Source organism: Vitis vinifera, chromosome 14 (genome assembly GCF_030704535.1).
Source record: "Vitis vinifera cultivar Pinot Noir 40024 chromosome 14, ASM3070453v1".
Taxonomy (NCBI): domain Eukaryota; kingdom Viridiplantae; phylum Streptophyta; class Magnoliopsida; order Vitales; family Vitaceae; genus Vitis; species Vitis vinifera.
In genome coordinates this window covers 10,945,216-10,964,559 of record NC_081818.1, presented here as the reverse complement: position 1 = coordinate 10,964,559, position 19,344 = coordinate 10,945,216, and the positions used below count along the sequence as shown (strand labels likewise).

Genomic DNA, 19,344 nt, shown 5'->3' with positions numbered 1-19,344 from the left:
GTATTCATCAATTTATTGCCTCTAAAAATATCATAGAAGAATTCCTCGTTGTGGCAGCACCACCGATTACCACCGTCTTCGCCAAGCACAGGCTTCTCACTGAGATCAGTCCACAGATTGTAGACTGAAACTCCATCCTCATCTCCTCTCAACGCGGATGGTTCCATACCTTCCCCGAGGCTGCATCGTGTAACCTGATTCGAAAACCTCTATGGTGGGCCGCTGAAGATGTCATGAAAATCAATGTTGAAGTGTCTCAATGTAGTTTTGGGCAACAAAACAAAGGTCACGAATGATCTCTGATGCATGCAAACCAACGTAGTATTCCATTTGTGATAGCACCGTTCCATCTCTGGAAGGAAAACACTTCACCGCCATTGAAGATCTGCACCAGCACGCTAGTTCCGTCATCTAAGCACTACACCCACATCTCCACCTCGCTGGTTTTCATCCTATCATCCACACAATTGCCATTTTGAGAAGAAAACAGTCCATGCACCTAGCCGATTGGTCTCTTGTCAAACCACGCAACATTCGGATTGCTTTGGAGCACGCATTGTCGACTAATTTTTTACTCATCCTACATTCACACGACTACCACTTTGAGAAGCACACAGGCCATGCACCTAGCCGACTAGGTAAGCTAATTTTTCCTTTATATTTTTTAATTAGTCAATATAATTAACCCAATGTGTTAAAGATCCTCTTTGAATTTACTGTAGTACATTTGTAATTCATCATTAGATTTGAGTTTTATTTATTTATTTATGTGTTATCTATTTATCCATTTGTTAATAAGATTGATCCTATAGGTTAAAGATTAGTTTTAAAATATGTTTTGGTTAGTTTTTAATTCAACTTTAGGTTTAAGTGCTCTTATAAAATTTTAGTTTGTTAAAATAATTGATCTTATGTGTTAAAGATTTGATTTTAGATTTGCCTTAAGTAGTGTTTAATTCATTTTTAAGCTTAGATTTCATTTTAATAATGTAAATTTATTTAGAAAGTTGATTCCATGAATTTAGATTTGTTTTTAGTTTTCTTTCATTTAATTTGGTTCATTTTAATTATTTTAGGTGCTTTTATAATTTTAGGTCATTAATAAAATCAATTCTATATTTGAAAGTTCATGCCTTTAGTTTCACTCATCTATTCAGTTTAGATATTTTTTTATAAATTAGTTCATTAATAAGATTGATTCTATGTTTGAAAATTCATTTAGTTTGCCTTAATTTAATTAATTTGGTCCAATTTCAATTCGCGTGTTTTTCGAAGTTTTAGGTGATTAGTTTAATTGATCCAATAAGATAAAGTTCATGTTTCCGAATTAATCTAGTTTTAACCTATCTTTTAGTTTAAGTGTGTCATTGATTTAATTTATTAGTTTAATTAATCCTGTTAGATAAAGTTTATATTTTTTTTTATCCCAAATTAGTTTAGTTTTAATCTATCTTTTAGTTTAAGTGTTAGTAATTTTAATTCAGTAGTTTAAATAATCATGTTAGATAAAGTTGATGTTTTTCATTCCAATTTAGTTCAATATAATTTATTTTTTAGTTTAAATGTGTTTGTGTGTTTAATTGATCTTGTGCTAGCTCTTGATTTATTATTCTCAATTTAGGCGTTTCTTGAATCTTAGTAATTAATTCTTGGTGGATATCTCATTAGTTTATTTGATCTAAGTTTTAATAATTTATTACTTCGATGGTCTCTTGTCAAATTTACTTTTCAGAGGCCATCGAAAAATAGTGAAGATTGGCCTTCATTCTCACCACTTTAGTTTGCTTGGTTGTCAAAAATTCTACTTTGTGATTTTGTTTTCTTTTATTTTGCTTGTTTCTTATATTTTGTTGTTTTCAAATTAATTTCTTTTATTTTAAAATAAAATACTTTTCTCAAAAGATCCCTTTGAAAATCTATTTTTTTTTAAAAAATTCATTTAGAGTCCTTAGAATCAAAATCTCATTTTTTAAAATAATATGCAACCATGTCTTGATCGGTTTGCATCTTTCTCTATTTTCAATAAAAATTCTGGTTTTGAATGGAATACAAATCCAAGCTAGTGGTCCCAAATAAATGAGATAATTCTGGGCTAGATTTGTGTATATCAATTGGGGAATTGGTAGAATCCCTACATAAGAAAATTTTTCAAAACTCATATTTGCTACCACCTTTGCTACTTGTTGAAATCATGTCTATCTATTTTTTAGGAATTATATACAAGATGTATGTGATAAATGATGATTTCGTATACTTTGATCATTTTTTCTATGCTAATTAGATAACAAACATGGTAGGATTTCTTTATTTTATTATTTATTATCTAACCCCTCATGTCTGTGGAAGAGCATTATAAGTTATTTATGCTATCCAGGTACGCCCTCTATCACCCACCTTCTAAATTCTGTGAATATGCTTGTCATTATGAACTGCGTCTATGTTTGATAGTGCTTGGGTGTTTAGAAATTTGTTTCATTGTTCGATTATTTCTGATAAAGTGCTTGCTGGATGATATACTATTTTCTATATTAACTTTGATGTTTTATGATAGCGCTCGAGAAGCAGTCTAGGTACACACCCTAAATCTTCTTCATGATTATGATTGGTTTTTCTTGTTTGACATGCTATTCTTTGAAATCACCTAACCTACCTAGGTATCTATAATCAACCAATTAATTGCCACATTTCCCTCAACTTAGTCAATAGAGACCTTTGTAGGGCTTAGAGGGGTGCTACCTTTTAGAGGTACCTTCCCAATAGGTAACCTGATCCCCGGACCTAGACTTGGGTTTTTCAAAGACACGCTTTTCCAAAAGCAATGGAATCACTTCTTTAGGGTTTTCTTTCTTGTTTTATTTTCCCTTTTAAAATAAAATAAAATAAGTGGCGACTCCAACTTTTCCAAAACTAATTTTTCACTAATAAAAGCGAGTCTTGCCATTGAGTGGGGATGCACGTGAAAAATGCGGGTCCATAACCAATTGAATTTAAGGATTGCTCCCAATTTTCTATGGTTTTCTTAAGATCTTGTGTATTATCTATATCTAATATTATTCCATATTCATATATTGGTTGTAAATAACTAGAAGGTTCTGTTTTGGTTTTCCATTGAGGTCCTTTTGGCTTGTTGTACCTTACTATTTCAGTTTTTACATTTACAAATTCATTTCCTATATTTATTGCATTTACTGATTCATCTAAGACTGTTTCTAGGTTTTCTTCAACTTTTGGTTGAATAGTGAATTGATTTATTGTTTCTATATCTATAAGTTTTTTAATCAAATTGGTTTTATAAAGCTATTCAATTATTTGTTCTTTTGTATAGTTTTTACACATTATGTTAACAAAATTTTCTTGATCTACCTGTTCTTCTAATGACGTTGGGTTACTAAATTCTTCTAACATTATATTAACTAGTTCTGAATTCCTATATAGGTTTTCTATTGTTTCAATATTCAATAAAATATCTTCTTGTATTGTAATAACATTTAGAGATTCTATCTCACTATCTGACTCTGCCTCTATATTTACAATTTTATAATTTCCAAAAGTTATACTATCATTTCCATCTTGATTTTCATATAAACTACTAGATGTTGGATATTTTATTTCTGGTTTATTTATTTGGGGTAATTCCCACTCTCACCCTAACAAATAATCTATCTTTACAAATTTTGTTTCTATCATATTTATAGTTTTACTTCCAAAGGTTTTTACTATATCATGAAATGTTGGTTCATTATGAATAATTAAAATATTATATTAGAATATTTGTTTACCATGAATTATTGAAATGTTATATTAGAATGTTGGTATATTACCAAAAATTATAATTTTGTATATGAGTATGTATATAGTCTAAATAATGGAGGAGATTTTACTAAAAGCTTGGTAGAAAGACCACATTTTATTACATGTTTCATTGTTTGTAAAGTTTTTAGTTAACATACTTTTTTAGTTCTTAGGTTACTATAATTTGTTTCATTTTCTTTTACTTAATCTTTTAGTAATATTATTGTGTAGAAAAGGGCTACTATAAATAGTGAAAATCATGAAAAGCTTCCATTCAATCATCGTGGTGGAGCGAAACCATTTTTATTTCATCGTCAACATAACTCAATGGTATGACACATTCTTCTAAATTATATCTTTAAAATAATAGATTTATTTTATTCTATTTATGTAAAAGACATGTTCCACCTAGAAAGTTGCAAGAGAGAGTTTATTAATTATCTTTAAAAATAACTAAATTATTTTTTTATGTGCATGTAAAAGAGTCTTGTCACTGGAGAGTTACAAGAGGAAGTGGAGTTATTTCATGCCACTCACTACAATAAAAGTAAAGGATGGATAAATGATAGCTAAATCTCAATATGTAAGAGTCATGTTACTTGTAGCAGTAAAAAGTAAAATTTTCTTTTCATTATATGCTATGTAACATGTTCACTAATTAAAATACTATATTTCTTAGGAAGAGATGCGTGAGATTCAAGAGTAAAGTACCCAAGAGGGCGATACTCATATCTCTGACTTGGAGATAACTCAAAGAGTATTAGGGAAGCGATTAGGTTATATTCGAGGTTTGGGATATGGGTCATGACTTAACCGTTTGAATGCAACTAAATTTCTTGATGAAGAAATAGAGAGGTTGTGACAACAAATCACAGAGTTACAAGTGTTTAAAACAATAGCTACCACTCAATGAGAGGAGTTAAGGCAATGATCTAGAGTTTCACGCCACAACAAAACCAACACTTCTAACCAACCACCACCTCATTCTGCCTCAACTTCCTAACCACCTCCTTCACCATTGAGTTGATATCATTATATGGTTTTCTATTATTTGTTGATTACTTTTAGAGAATATTCAAATGGTACTTGGACAATGTTATTTGCAAGTATGTTTTGCATTGATAAAACAAATGTTTTAATGTTTACTTATTTTCTATAGATTATTCTATTTTTACATTATTAAATATTTTATTTATATAATCTCATTGTATATTTGAAATTGTTGAATATCATATAGGTTTATCTAGGTTTCAATAGGATTATTTAAAATTTTTAAAATTAACAATAATATTATATTTAGAAAGGAAATTATTTCATCTCCAAAATAATACAAAGAGGAACTTCGTTTCATTTTTTCATCTCCTATTTGAATTAGAGATAAAATTATTTTCTTATCTAAACATTATTAGTTTTTCAAGATGAAATAATTTAGCCTCCAATTGTAATTGAAACATTTAGAGACAAAATTTGTTTGTTACCCAAACTATCTGTTAACATTTTGGGACGAAAATATTTTCTCCCCAAATGTAAGTGGAAAATATATAAAGACAAAATTATTTCATTGTAGAAACTATGTGTCAACATAATGGAAATGAAAATATTTCGTCTCCTAATTTAGAGATAAAAAAATTTCGTTTCCCAATGAAATATTTTGTTACCAAATAGTTTACTAGATATTTGAAAATCTGATTCTGAATGAAACATGTTACTTTAGGCCACAAAAAAATAAAAAAAATAAAAAATTTGTTGCCAGATAGTGTTGGCCACAAAATTTGGTTTCAACATAGATATGTTTCCTTGAAGAACTTTTTATTCATCTACAAAAATATAGGATGACACAATTGTAGAGACAATAATTGAGATGAATTTTTTCGTTAGGAAAGCCTATTAGCTACAAAAAAACATATTGTTAGAGACGAAACATTTCATCCCTAATTATGTACTTTGTTGTAGTGACTCCAACTGTCATAAATGACAACATCATCACAAACAAATCAATAATCCGCTAGGCCTTGCCATCATGGAAGATGCTAAACCCAAAGTCTAAAAGATATATGAAAACTCGATTAGGAAACTCGAGGACTGATTGACATCTTCCTCTAACCAAGAAAGTCACGTGTCATGGTGAAATAAACCAAAAGAAGGTAATGATCAACTCTGGTAAAATAGATATATAAGTGTGAAGGTATCAAAGGTGGAATGTCTGCGTATGAAATGAAAGGTAGATGGGCATCCAAGATTAAATCAAGTATACTGAGACGATTGAACCCAAAGTGTCGCTCACTACATAATCCATCAAAAATCCTATATCAAATGGGAAATCTCGATGCCAAAACATCCAATAAGGTGGCTATGCCCTAGTATGAAATGATGACAACTTGAAATAATCTAAGGATCCTAATATCACTCGTCAAATGCTCCAACGTAATGATTGAATTTGATCACCCTCCGAAAGATGTGTTGGGAACCTTAAATTACTTTGTTCCCACGCCTTGGATCTCATATGATGCATGAAAATCTATTATAGGCTCTCTAAATCTATTGCAGCGGAAACCCGGACATTCAGAAACTGATATTAATATCATAGAAATCATAGATCTAGAGAATAAAGCTACATACCTTTGATCTAGATGTTCCCAAATCAATTCCAATCAATGTAGATAACTCAAAAGTTGTACTAGATCTCATAAGCACCATGTTCTTCTGCCCGATGACTCTTCATTGTGTCTAGGCATTGAAATTGTGAAAATATTAAGGGTGGAGGCTAAGGTTCTCTCTCTGGACTGTAAGGAGAAAATGACAAGAGATGGAAACACTAACCCTTAAAGGGGTATTTATAGGCTTCCTACTAGCCTTAAGTGACTTAAGCCCACCATGGGCTTGGGTCACTCAATCTACCCAAAAATGTTGCTAATTGATTAATTAACCATACAAGGACCTAATTAATTAATTACCCCAATCCAGGGTTACTAGCCACTTATCCTTGTGCAACCTAACATAATTACCAAAACGCCTTTATGCACAAAAATGAACTAAAAACTCACCCAATCCTCATAAACCATGTCGTCAAGGAATATGAGCTCAAAGCGGGGACCATTAGGACCCATGGGAGTACTAGCTCCCTCATAATCAAATTCTGAAATTGACTCAATATCCCATTATAGATAGTCAACTGCATTTTAGTACCCTATGTATATTACAACGAGACACCAAGTGTTTGGGTTCTTGACCTACGATCCACTACATGTAGGCTCCCTATGAACTGGTGTCCAAAATCTAACAAGGTAGTGTTATCACCTATCAAGATTACCCCTCAAATCTTTGAGTTACAGATCACACTTATTATGTGATCAATTGACATACCCTAGCTCCAAGGAGCACATGTCAAATTCCACTAAAGGAATTACTAGGGTCACATATTTCATGATCACATGTCCTTTGGATCACCCAAGGGGACACATTGTCTCAATCCAATAAGATATCTTGGTGCCTCTATTAAGAATATCAGTTGCCACCAACCTCCATCAACAATGACCCAATCCATAGGGATATATGACCACTTTAAGGTCTTACCCATAGGTCAAAGCCTCCTATTGATTTTGGTATAAACTCAACATCCTCTCTAGGTTGAGAGTCTATGTAGTATAGTAGCTTGGTGAATCCTAAAAATTGATAGCCTTGTGTCATGATTCACCGTAGGTTCTATCCAATGTGCATCACATGCATTAGTGCATTCATCATAGGAAACCCATACTGACGACCAAGATAAGTCATCTTTCCAATTAAGAGGTGGTGCACTACAATCTATACTGGATTGCCTAAATCCTTGAACTGACTGTGGACAACTTATTTACTTATAAGGAACACATGACTTGTGTCTTCTATGCAACTCCTAATGCACCCAAGTCGTGTATAATATAAGAAACATAGGTTGAATGCTTAAATCAATGTTAATAAACCAAAAGAATTGTAAAGGGATAGTTAAGTCTAACTTTGTTACATCATGTCTTACTTTTACGGGCTCAATCCCAACAAGATGGATATGCCCCAATGTAAAGGATCCACTAGGGTGGTTATGCTCCAATGAAAAATACTCTCCATCACGGCTATGCCCCAGTATAAAGTAGTGTATACAAATCGACAATTGTTGAGAAGGACCATGCCCTAATGTACATCAACATATCGATCAATCTCTACTCTTGATGCTGAAAATGGAAACATTTATCCATCATCGATAAGATGGGTATGCCCTCGTGTAAGCCACATCATCTTAAAAATCCATCACCAATAAGAAAGGTATGCCCTAGTGTAAATCATATCATAGCTCCTCATCCATCATGTTCCAAGCAATAATATCCAACCAATCTCAAGTATCGCCCATGTGTGAGCTGTCAAACACAATGTGTGAAGTCATGGCCTCAAGGTGGTCTTAAGACATGGGACAAAATCTAGGTTAGGGTGATAGGGTGAAGAAATGAAGAGAAAATAGGCCCAAAGAGCCCAATGATATAATACACATACCCCTCATGTGTGAGATGCAATGCATAGAAAACCTCATGAATCATGGACTTAGGGGTATCCCATATAAAACAATGGTGGAAGAGGAATGAAGTATCAAATGTTAACAAGATGAACATGAATAGTATGTAAATGCCCAAACCATAGTCAAACATCGAGTGAGGTGAGAAAAGAAAGAATGTGATAAAAAAAATAGCAGTGTCAATGGAAGTGATGAAATGAAAGCAACAAAAGGGAAAAAAATATGAGTACTAGTTGATCCATATCAAAGCATGGAGAGAAGTCACATAAGAAATGGATGGAATGATGGATTATGATCTAGAGATCCTAAGGAAAGGTCGCTCGCCTCTCTCATGCATGTAAGTCAAATGGCTCACACTCTAATCATGAAATATATATATAAAAATAGAATCAAGTGAAAGGAAAACCTCGGGGAGGTCACATATGAAGTCTCACCGACAAATGAACCCAATGAAGCAAATTGGCACATCTATACACGTGCTCAATGGAGAATAGTACAATGAACAATGCGTTTTTTCTTTTGTGCATACCATGATCAATAATAAACAATCTCCCATGAAATACATAACCAAATAGATAAATCCCCTTATATACTGATGTAACATGAATTGTCATTGACAAGACAATTTCTCAAACTAAGATCTTTAAACCACTATCCAAGAGGTGAAATAAAGGGAATGTTATGATTGTTCTCTATGCAGTAATGTGTGGAAAACCACCACTTAAGGTGACACAAGTATAATATCAAGTAGGCAATGATGGGCGGAAAGAATAGAAGATGAGTGTCACAAGTGAGAATATGAAATGTAAGAAAAAGTGATGGTGAAGATGATAAAGTGGAAATATCACAATGAGAAGTGAGAGATAAGACCCAAATGTGTTTGACAAGTCCAATGCTCATGAGGTCCCTAATCAAAGCATGTAAACACTATGGGGTCCCTAAATTAGTACAAAAAATAAATGAGATGATAAGATAGAAAAGATTATAATATTTGTGTGAGATTAGAAAGGCTAGCAACATGTAACCTTATATGTAAGGGTGATTAGGTAAATAGGCTTAAGAAATGATGGTCACCCATCATTTGACCACAAACTCAACCATCTTGCTCTCAAGATCTCACATGGTTAACACTAAAGACTAGTATTTATTTAATACAGCCATGTACCCTCCTTTGGAATTATGTGAAAGCTCACTCTAGACGCTCTGTGTAACCTTTATGTCTGTCTCAACCATCAAATAGTCAATAATCTTATCAAACAACCAACCTTTCTCTCATCATAAACCATTCATCATTGTCTCATAAAATCATTTTCTCTAATCATCCTAACTCTCTGAAGTCATGTGTAAGGGCCCAATCTAGATACTACATAACCACAAAGATGCTCCTCTCATCCATAGAGTAGTCAACAATCTCAAAGAGCAATCAAACCGCTTTCTTATCATAAAACTAATCTTGTAATACAAAACTCATCTCATGTCCAATCATCTCAAACTCTACCTAGTCAAATCAAAAAATGAATGTACAAGGCTAGAATATATGAGGAAGAAGGGTCATGGAATGGTGTCGAGTAATGATATGCAAAGCTTATCATGAATAGGTCATCAAGTCCAAAAGGTCAAGGTATGGATGTGAATATGGTATTGCTTTAATCAAAAGGTGAGATGGGTGATAATCTCAAACTCCCTAGGTCGATCCCCTAATGCTAGGTCAATAGACTTAATACCCTCCATGATAGGTCAAGCTCAAGTAATCATGATATGCAAGTGAAATATGTCTCATATTAAAAGCATAACATACATCAACACAAAAGATATAAAACATACTCATAAGAAAGAAAAGAACACATACTCGTAAGAAAAAAATCGTATCACTAAATGAATCAATGAATACATCATGTGTGCAATGTAAAGGGTCATAGACACCTGGACTCTCAACATGAACTATAAATAAGAACTTTAAACCAAAACTGGACTCAATAAAACAAAAAAAAAAAAAAAAAAAAAGACTTTGATGACTTCCATAGCTAAACCAATGTGCACTTTATATTGAAACTCTACAAAGTGATGTACCCATATTAATTGAAAATAAAACCTGAATTGAGAAAATCTCAAAGTGTTAGGCGATCCCTAAATATAATCAACATCCACAATGCTCTACTAAAGATCAAGAGATGGGGGAATAGTAAATGTAGAATGTGTAGTCAAGGGATTGGTGGTCACACTTGGTCCAGACAAGTTGATCAACTTAACATCAATCAAATCTTATATGGCATTGTAAAGAGCCAAGCAATAATTAGTAGCATGTCCCTGGGTTTGCTGATATGCACAATGCTCATGTAATCAGAAATGAGGAGGAATATGATGCAACAAAAGACGTGGTGCCAAAGAAATAATCAATCTAGTGTCTTTGAGCTTCACAAAAGCTATAGTCACTATCATGCCTAAAGGAGTGAACTGTCTCGTGGGCCTCTGTGCATATGGTCTAGGTGGCTATAAAACACTAGCTCTTAGAAATGACAGTAGCGACTGTAAATTGGTATGAGCAACATGCGACTATAAACTGGTATGAGCAACATACGGCTGTTGGACATAAATAAGATGATATTGAGACTGCAGATCAAATAAATGAGCTCTGATTGTAATGTGAGTGGCGAGTAAGCCTCTATGCTAACAATTGATGGTACTAATCTTTTCGTCCTTCCCAAATGACCCAATTAGCTTCTTCCTTACTGTCAAGGGAAAGAGTAGTATTTACCCATAATCCTTAAGTTATGGCCTCTTCAACATTGAAAGATACCTAAACCAAACTCTTAAGATCTTGGAATGGAATGCCCACGAGGAGTTTGACAAACCTTGGTTGTAGGTTTAAAAGAACCATATCAATCTGATCCTGCTCCTTAAGTCGATCCACCATACAAACCATCTTTGCCCTCTTGCAACTAACAAAGGAAGAAATAAACTCATCTCTGGTGGCCTCTAATTCTCATCTAGATATATCATGTTAGCATTGAAGACGAACTAAGTCAAGAACTCATGCGCCACATCCTCCCAAGTGCGAAGTCTCGAAGGCTCAACTGAGGCAAATCATCTTTGAGCTACCCCACTAAGTGACATGGGGAAGAGAGCCCCAAACTATGCATCATTTAAGTCGTGTGCTCTCATGACTATGTAGTAAAGTCTCAAGTGGATATTCAAGCAACCAACTCCATTGTAGTACTCAATGTTTGACATGCGAAACTTGGCGAGCAAGCTAACCACCGGTATGTCATCCTTATCATCCCAAGTCAAACCTCCATCCTGTAATCTGATTTGTCTCATCTTAGACTTAAGCCTCTCAACCCTAGCCTCCCACTTGGCCAATTTAACATCATTAATAGTAAGAATAATGGGAGGTGGCACTATGACAACAGGTGGTGGAGTAGTCTCATAATGATCAGGCAGATTGAATAGAATACCATGTGAGATCCAAAGTGGAAGAACTTGTGTTGTCTAAGATGCATGTGGAGTTGTCTCATTGGTGACCATGCCAACTAGATGGTGATCTTAGCGTGAACTCTTTATCTTATCTAAATGTCTACTCACCCTGACCATGAACTCCTAAATAAAAGCAAGTGTAAAAGCCAACTTGTTTGACATCTCTCCTAAACTATTTGAACTTAAGTATGAATCTGATATGATCAATTAACCTCTAACTCTCCTCCAAAGTTGTGACTCTATACTCGACTAACTCTCTACAATGTAAACAAAATGAATGAAGACTTAAGGGAAGACTCTAAAAACAACAATGTGACATGCAAACACATGGTTCTGAGGTGGTAATCCAAAATTTGGATATATAATAGGAACTTTAGAGTCATAAAGGTGTCCCTTGTGAGATGGCTACAAATGTGATTAAAGAATTCATATCAATAATCTAAAATAAAAGAGGTGTGAAAAACAATGTTAGAACGAGATCGATACTCCATTTGTATCCAAGTATCCTTGACTCAACTTTCAACCCAAGCTCCATAAAGGAAAATGATAAGGTGATCAAGGCAAATTTCTCAAAAGGGTATGAATGTGAAAACATGCCTTTCATCATTCTTTAATGAAAATGTGAGCATTGGGTTTGAAAATTAAATCAAGGATCAAACAAAGAATGGGGTATCAGACCCATGATAAATGTAAGATGTAAAAATGTGAGTGAGATTAATGAGCGTATTCCAAAGCACCAAACAAAAAGTGACAATAAACTGAAAAAATGTGCCAACTTGAGCAAGGAAGACTGATTAAAGCCCTAGAAAGGAAGCACACTAAACTCAATGAGCAGAAGAAAGAATCTGACGTAATAAGGCAAATGGTGATTCAACATATACTCAAACTTGTACTAATCTTTGAGTACTCTCAACTAGAGACCAAAGGAAGGAGTAATAGGTCCAGGCAGTGACTAAAGTGGCTCGAAAAGCTATCAGATGTACCCATGTCTGAGGTAGGAATCTTAATTGAGGGATCTAAGGCTCAACCTATAAGGTCAAGGTGGCTCTAAAAGGAAAAAGATAGACTTAAAGGGCCCCTAGCAAAAGAGATCACATCTTCAGGTGATACATAACCTCCTACACGCCTCTGAAAAGACAAGGCGTTTTCATGCAAGGTGGTCATTACTTATGCACATACACTACCTTGAATCCTAGGGGGTTTCCTATGGTGAAGGCCCTCACATCTCTTTGCGCTCAGTAGTGATCTAAGGTACACAGTGAATGGTGTTGTTACATCTGAAAATCCTATCAAACTAAGTAGAAAAAAACATACTAGTCACACAAATATCCTAGAATCTAGCTCTAGGCCATACCAAATTTCAAAAGTCGGACTCTAATCAACATCAATGTGTTAGCCTTCTCCAGAATGCTCCCAAACATAAATATAACCCATTGCTAGACCCTACTACTAATCATTAGCTTGGTCAAAGAAAAAAAATCAACAAGTCTTGTATCAAATATGAGATCAAGGGAAACAAGGTCGATCGAGTTTACGGAATTGGAGATAAGGGGATAAGTGTGTCCCACATAAACAAGCAACACATGCATCATGTAGAAGAAGAGCAATCATATAAAGCAGGTATATATCATCCAAATCTACAAACAATCTAAGCAGGAAATGAGATAAGCAAGATGAATAGCATGCTAAAAAATAATCATGATAATATACAACAAAGAGAGTCAACATATCAAGATGAACGAGATAAGCAACACTAAGAATATACAAGTCAAGGTGAGCAAAGTAAACATGCTCTCTAACATGCCTCCCAAAAGGAGCTCTAAAAACCTCTACAAAGGTGGTAAAAAATAAAGGTGGCCTAAAATATCTCAACCTTGAGGACCCAAAACAAGGGTCTACATCCACATTATTTTTAAAGAATCCAACATATAAGTTCCAAATTAATTTTCAGAATTGCTAAACTCATTAAAGAATCCAACACATTAAAGTCTCAATTGATTTTGAGTATGTTTGCCTAGTGAAAAAAAAAAAAAAAATCATAAAAGCATAATTATCTAGGAAGGAAAAACCAACATGGTCATTTTGTACCCTGTTTTGGTCCGAGAAATTATGATATTAATTTCTTTGAATTCTTTTCAAACTATTTTTAAAAAATAATTAACTTCTTAATGAATGTAATCCATTTAAGTCTTGTTTGATTTAAAATTTATTTACTCAATTGAGAAAATTTAAGGAAATTAGTCCCAAGTTGGGTGTCAGGTGCAAGTAAACAAACGTAAGTGTACATTGCCCTTCGTTCCTGCATGCATTACTCAAGTTAAAGCATGAAACACCTCATGTTCAAAGCAAAGAATTGTAATTCCCTTATATTCGCTAACCTACTCAAAATTTTTAAACTATGTAATGGGACTCCAAATCATCAAAGTTTAATGCATTGGATTAGTGAACGAGTCTATAATATTTGAAACTAATCTAAAATTTAAAAATTAAATTAATTAATACTAAAATTTTCTGGATCAAAATTAATTTATCTCCTGCACACAACTATAATTTTCTAAATTTTTTCTTTTAGACGAAGGACACCCTATCAATGGAGACTTAATATAGTAAAATTTTGAACGAGTCCTTCCAAAAATTATGCCAATTATTACGAGAAATCGTTGGAACAAATCTGTCTATAATACTTTGTCAAAAATTGGATTTATGTAAATGTAATCATAAAATTAGTTTATTTGCATATTTAAGAAATAAATTATTTTAATTTTTATTATTTTAATTTTAAATAAAATAGTATTAAATATTTTTTTTTTCAGGAAGAAAATATTGGTCATGACTTTGTTAAAATATGAATATCCATATTTTATAATTTTAACTAAAATGTTATAATTCTTCTTTAATGAAATAAATATATGATTTATTTTTATTATTAATGTACTTTTTTTTAGAAATTTATCATTACATTATTCATTTAAAGAATTATTATTCATTTCATTTGTGTTTATTTAAAATAATTTAATATTAATTTCAAAATAAAAATTTGTGTGAATTTTGTAAAATATTATAATTCATTGCTAAAATTTTAAAATATTAACATTCATTTTTATCCAACCCAAAAAAAAAAATATATATATATATATATATATAGTTTTAATATTATCTAAAAAGTTGACAATCTAAACAAATTATAAAAGGTAAAAATAAAATAAATATTAAAGAAAGATGAAAATGAGTAAACACCTAAGCGTGTTGGAATTTGAACCTTTTTGAAAGAGGGGAAGTGGGTTTCCTTTTTGGGGCGGCAAGTGCGCCGGGCCTACACGCAATCTGCACGGCTGCAAATAGCGCGTGAATGGTCGGTGCATTTTCACAGAAGGTCAGCAGTTGGCACGACTTGGGAAAATATTTTAAAAATAAAAAAATGACACCATTACTTTACCCTTTTGGCCTTTTCCCTTGGATTGCGGTGCCCCCACCATTTTCATTATCATACTATTTATCTTCTTCATTCTTACATCCACCATTGCCAGCAATCTTTCCTTCTCTCTCTCGGTTGGTTGGGTGAAAAACCCCACTTCCTTGTTTTCCTTCTGTCCGTCTCATTGCATCTTTTATCATCCATTCCTGCTTGGTGAATCTCATTCCACTTTGATATCTCAAACCTTTCATCTTCTTCATCTTCATCTCTTTCATTCAATCAATCCAATACCCATCTTTGATCGCCCCTCTCAAGAGCTGTTTCAGTGGGTGGTGTCCAAGTGGTTAAGCAAGGAGGCAAAGTACAAGGCAAGAGGCTCACAAACGTGAGAAAACATGTCACATATTCTAGTCTGCCCCCCTCAAGATATGGGATCAGGCTATAGAGACTCAAGTTTTAATGAAATCATGGAGAGAAAAATGAGGAGGGTAGTGGGGATGGGTGGAGTCGGCAAAAACATTTCAGCGGCGTAACTGATTGGAACAAGTGTTGGATGCCAAGCTATTTGACAAGGTGGACATGGCATACTAGGCATCATAAACATTGATATTTTAGGAGGAGAGTGAATTCATGAAGGAAAAATGGTTACTTCAAAGATCTATGAAAGAGAAAAATAACCTTAAAAACTTGAGATGACATATGAAAGAGACTTGATTTGAAAAAATGGTATTGATTTTATGAATATTTGGAAGAATTTGGTTGAATATTTAATGGAAGGAAGCTTGGAGTTTATTTAAGACGGTGGATGACAAGGTTATAAAGCCTAATCCACAATCTCTAGCAATGAAGGTACCTAAAAAGGGAGGGAAGTTGGGGTTGCCAAAAAACAATTCTGAATGGTCTCCTTGGTTCTAATTGCTTCCCCCAACAACTCACATACTACTCTTTCTTTCTACGTCCTTGAAAATCCAATCCCAAACATCTTGTTTTGAGTTTTTGAACGGATGATGGGCACCTCATTTTGTTTGTTTCATACTTTTTCTTTTTCTTTTATTGGCAGCAGAAAAATGTAATTGAATTATTTGTTTTGATTTTTAGGATGCATTCCCCAATTTGAAGCAAATCTTGTTATTTATTTTGCAATCTAGGAAACTTCATATCCAGTGGATCATCAAAGCTGACACACCTATGGAAAGGGAAATTCAAGATTAGGCTCAATCCTTCAAAAAAGATTTGGAACCCTAACGATATGGAAGGGGGTTAAATTAGTTATTAACATCTTCGATCACAAAAGCTGGTTTCTCAATGCTATTAAGGAAAAGGAAATATTTTAAGATGTTAATTTTTGAGAATAGGAGAAATTTTTGTAATTTTTTTTCATATTTTTCTTTAAATCTTTTATCCCTTACCATTTTCTCTCTTAAACTTTCTGGACATCCAAAAGTTGTTTGTTTCATCCTTACCAACCCTCACAAGATCCAGGGCCAAAATTGTGAAGTTTGTTGCCACAAGTTACATACAGACCAGGAATCCACCTATTTTTCACTTTCCCTCAACTTTGCCTTATCTCTCTCCATACCTGCCACAATCTTCTTCCTCTTCCCACCTTCCCACCCACCCAATAAACCCGACCCTACCCTGGTCCACCCTTTTCCCTTCCCTTCTTCCCCTGTCTTTGATATGCATATATATATATACACACACACACATAAAAAGTGGGGTCCGACCATGATTCGACACGGATCACATTCCCTTTCCTCTTCATTTCTTTCTTGTTGTTCACCATCATTTTTTTTTTCCTCAACTATGAGAGAATTTGAAAACAGAACGAGCAGAGGTTGGCAGCCATGGCCTGTCGTGGGCTGCTGCCATGACCATAGTCAACTAGATATTCAACTAAATTCTCTTTCACATTTTGGAACAACACCTAGCATATTGCCTCTTCCAAGTATAAGCCAGCCTTCTAAATATTTCCTCCTTTTGAGTCTCAAATAGATGCAGAACTAAAGGAGCACCCAATGGTAACCAAAATAGGTAGACACAGCTTTCCCCACCCAGATATTTCACTCCTACAAAGATTGATTTTAAGCCTCATGATTGACTCAAAGCAGAAGAGAATCACCCTCACAAACAACCCAATTAATTTGCACACTTCCTCCTTAAACAAAGGGAATCATTGACAAATAACAAGTGAAGTGCAGGATCATACCCCTTCCCCACCGCCACTCACCACCAGGAATCCCCTAATACAGCTCTCTATGAATATCAATAAAACAGCTCAAGACCCCATCACTAACACTAACAAGTACGGGAGAGTACCTTCCAACCATGGGCATTGGGGAATAACCCATTGGAAACCCATTATAACCAACATAGAGAACCTAAGGGCAAAGATACAAAACTGAATCCACTCCATCCACTTCTGCTCAAAACCCTTGCTCCCTGCATCTAAGAGCAAGAAATCCTAGTTAATGCAATCATAGGCCTTCCCAATATCCAACACACATGCAACACTCCGTCCATAACTTTTAAATCTAAGACTCGACAGCCTCATTAGCAAATGACCACATCAAGATCTTCCTTCACCAGAAGCATTGTGAGGATCAGAAACTAGCCTGGAAAGGATTATACTAGACCCATTTGGAAAATACCCCTCCCAATATGAGAACAACCAGAGAATGATATACATGAGATATGAAAAGCACATCTTGAACAGCACACCAAGTAAAGGACCCTCCCCCGAACTGAAATCTGGTATGAAATCTGAAAAGCCCCTCACTATTGAAGAGGTCCTAAAGCAAGGGACCAAGGCATTTTGAAAATCATAGGAAATACAACATAAATCCTCCCATAAACCTCTAGTTACACCTGACTCTTGTCCAAAGCCTCTACATTCTGCCCCAATCACCAGACAGTAGACCCCTAAAAAACCTGCACCAGAACTAAATTTTCTCTATTTTAATGAATATAAACCTTTTCAAACGACTACCAAAACATGTTATCAATACCATTTAACACAAAACTTTAACCTTTGAACAGGTTTGTTTTGCTTGTGAAGCAATTACATGATCTCCAGAAAAGCCACTTGCTCTTTACCAATAGGAAGGGATCCATGTCAGAAGTTTAGATAGTTTTTTGTGACCTTCAAAAGTTGCTTGGATAATAGTTTTGACTCCAGATATGGATACTCCAATATATATTCAAAATTTCAGGAAAACAAACATGTACACTCATTCACTAACAACGTCAATTCAATAATATAGAAAAAAGAACCAAGCAATAAATTGATAAATGAGCATGATCCAACTCAGTTTCACCAGAATACAAAACATTGCCATACATACGAAAGTATCCAAAAAACAACCACTAATTTTTCAAGGAACAAAAGAAAAAGAAAAAGAAAAACTCAAGACATAAATGATATCTTACAAATAGAACAAAAATGTTCTGAACTACTTTTACCTGATTTTGATTAATCAGCAGCTCTCAGAAACAGCACCCTTTTGCAGATTTTTGATACTTGGATATGGAGCCACCTCTCTCAATTCATCCACACATAGGCCTGATTATTCTTTCTACCATCAAACATCTATTCCACATAGCCAAACTCAGGATTTCTCTGATGAACGTATAGGTTTCAGCTCAAGGTCTAACCTTGTGGTATGACTGTTTCATTGTCTGGCAGCCAGTTTGGAAGAAGAATTTGGGACTTTTTTTTCTTTTTTTTTTCTTTTTTTCCCAGCACCTGCAATGAAGTCAAAGTATTGAACTAAGGCTTAAAACCAACTACGATTTAATATTAGAACAACATGATTTGAAGTTTCTAATTTGAACACATTTGACTCTGCTTGCCCCAAAAAATTTGCACCATCCAACAGAACTAAGGAAAATCAAACGGCGCAATCTTCTTACCATATTAATCTTGTTGATCACAATCCTCTACCCGCAGCCCCAAGGACAGCACATACAGAGTTCTAATATTACTACTCCAGAATTTCCCTAACTAATAGGAGACCATGCATTTTGATATTTAAAAAATATTATTCAATTAAATATTGCTGCATAGAAAAAATGAAAGTAACACTGCCATCAGAACCATCATCACCTAAATTAAAGTAGCTTA

General features: G+C 34.1%; 1 protein-coding gene across 2 annotated transcripts in view; it reads right to left on the bottom strand.

Annotated features, from left to right (window-relative positions):
* Positions 1-18,481: 18,481 nt before the first annotated feature.
* Positions 18,482-19,344, bottom strand: part of LOC100250118 (serine/threonine protein phosphatase 2A regulatory subunit B''beta) — a 37,450-nt gene continuing 36,587 nt past the window's right edge. Inside the window, exons 13-14 of one of the 2 annotated variants that reach the window (XR_009467738.1) lie at positions 18,876-18,966; positions 18,482-18,783 (exon numbers count right to left, since the gene is read on the bottom strand). The gene's annotated coding sequence lies outside the window, so the exon portion shown is untranslated. Of the gene's footprint in view, positions 18,967-19,344 lie in introns of both variants that reach the window. The other variant, XM_010661905.3, reaches the window with a different exon arrangement.